Below are 2,179 nucleotides of genomic sequence, written 5' to 3'. Positions count from 1 at the left end.
GGGCCAGGAACACAGAGAAAAATTCCTCTGTAGTTCAATAAGCACAGTCTTAAGCAGGCCTCTGGCTGGAAGACCCAAAACACAGTGTCTGGTGGGGCTGCCACATCTCAAACACAGCTTGTAAGTCCTTCTTGGTTCTTCTCCCAGTTCTAGGGTCTGGCTCCAGCCAGACCTTTGAGCAAGGCTTGCAAGGATCAAACAGGAAACAAAAGTGTCTTACCTCAGCCAGGTTACAATCATTAAATATCTGTTGTAGTGGCACATGCTAGGGCTTCAATTCTTCCTTCCTTGGGCCTGCTTATCTCAGTCTGGTCCTGCCTTTTATACTTCCTGGTTTTGACCACCCTTACCAGTTCACTTCCTCCCGGAGTGGGACAAGTGATCTTTAGTTGGCTTAGGCTATTTGAGGGACTAATCTTAAGGGTGAGGAGCAATGTTCTATAAACCTCCTTACACCCTTTTATCATTTAAGTGTCTGCCCAGCATGCCTCTTTCCCTTCCCATATTAACCAGTTAACTGTTCTTGTGACAGCTAGATGTCTATTAAAAAATGTTGTCTGCTGAATAAGAATTTCAAAGTATACATTTGTCTGGGTAACTCCTACAGTTACTTGCACACATCTTTCGAATATTACTCTCCAAGCTGAGTATGAATATTAGTCTGAAAACTGAGTATGACATCATCTATCAGAAGAGTCAAGAAAGAGGATCAGTAATTAGGGACTGGACTTACCCATAAAAGATATCTATTCATAAAGGAAAGACAGAGGGCATGACAACCTGACAGCTGCATTGAGCCACAGCAACCTGGAGTAATGAGCATTAGAATGTAATATAAAGTCCTTAATTTAGACATCATTGATATGGAATGAAAATAATATTGCCTATTAGAAAAAAATCTTAATTTCTCAACAGAAGGGCTTTCTATAAATATTTTCATACCTAAAAGTCATAGATGTTCTTCTAGTGACTCAAGATCGCTGAACATAAAACACTTATCTAGAAAACACTGTCAATGACGTGAAGAGCTTTTTCCACCCCTTTACCAGAGCCATTTTCACTTCCTTGTTCCTCAGGCTGTAAATCAGGGGGTTTAACATGGGGATCAGCACTGCATAAAATACTGAAACTATTTGTCCTGCTCCATAGAATAACTTGAAGCAGGTCGTAAATACATGAAAAAAAGAGTCCCATAGAATATGATCACAGCAGTGAAGTGGGAGGCACAAGTGTTGAACGCCTTGCGTCTTCCTTCAGCAGAGCGAATCCTCAGGATGCTGGAGAGAATAAGTATAAGAGACTAAGATGGCCACAAGTGTTGTTATTAAGTTGAACCCAACAAGAATACTAAATACAAGTTTGTAGACAAAGGTGTCAGAGCATGTAAGCATCATGAGAGGAGGACCATCACAGAAATAGTGATTAATTGCATTAGACCCACAGTAGGACAATTTAAAAGTACAAATTGTATGCACTAGAGCATCACCAAAGCAACCCACATAAGCTGCACTCACCATCTGAATGCACAGCCTCCTGACAGGATAAAGCAATGGATTACAGATTGCCACGTATCGATCATATGCCATCAAGGCCAGTAGAAAACATTCTGTGGTAGCAAAACCTCCATAAAAATACAGCTGTAGAGCAACCATTGAAGGAGATGGTTTCCTGCTCTGCCAGGAGAGTTTGCAGGGCTTTGGGAGTAATGACTGAAGAATAACAGATATATATGAATGACAAGTGAATGAGGAAAAGTACATTGGGGTCTGCAAGTGCTCATCTAACCTAGTTACAAGAATGATACCAATATTTCCCAGCAGGGTGATAATATAGACCAGTAGGAAGAGCACAAGAGTGGAATCTGGAGCTTTGGATCACAAGTGAGTCCAAGGAGAATGAACTCAGTCACTGTCTGGTTCCTGCCTTCCATTTATTCTGTTGATTACAGCTGTTGGTAGAAAAAAAATCAGATTTGAAGAAAGCATGTGTAATGATTGTATTTTATGCTTCTAACTGTACACTTGATAGTGGTGATAATGCATTTCTATGCCATCTGTACTCTAGAAAACAACACTGTATTTTATCACAACAATGACTTACACATTTCTCATTCATTGTTTATTTTTGTTTTGTATACCCTCTTCCTGAAATTCTTTCAATGGACCGGTATGCCATCAGG

General features: G+C 40.2%; 1 pseudogene; it reads right to left on the bottom strand.

The window, feature by feature from the left end:
* Positions 1 to 995: 995 nt before the first annotated feature.
* Positions 996 to 1,930, bottom strand: LOC115460527 (annotated as a pseudogene).
* Between the last annotated feature and the right edge of the window lie 249 nt (positions 1,931 to 2,179).

The sequence above is a fragment of the Microcaecilia unicolor genome, chromosome 1 (assembly GCF_901765095.1).
Source record: "Microcaecilia unicolor chromosome 1, aMicUni1.1, whole genome shotgun sequence".
Taxonomy (NCBI): Eukaryota; Metazoa; Chordata; class Amphibia; order Gymnophiona; family Siphonopidae; genus Microcaecilia; species Microcaecilia unicolor.
The sequence above is the reverse complement of the archived record's forward strand: the minus strand, read 5'-3'. Positions and strand labels throughout refer to the sequence as shown.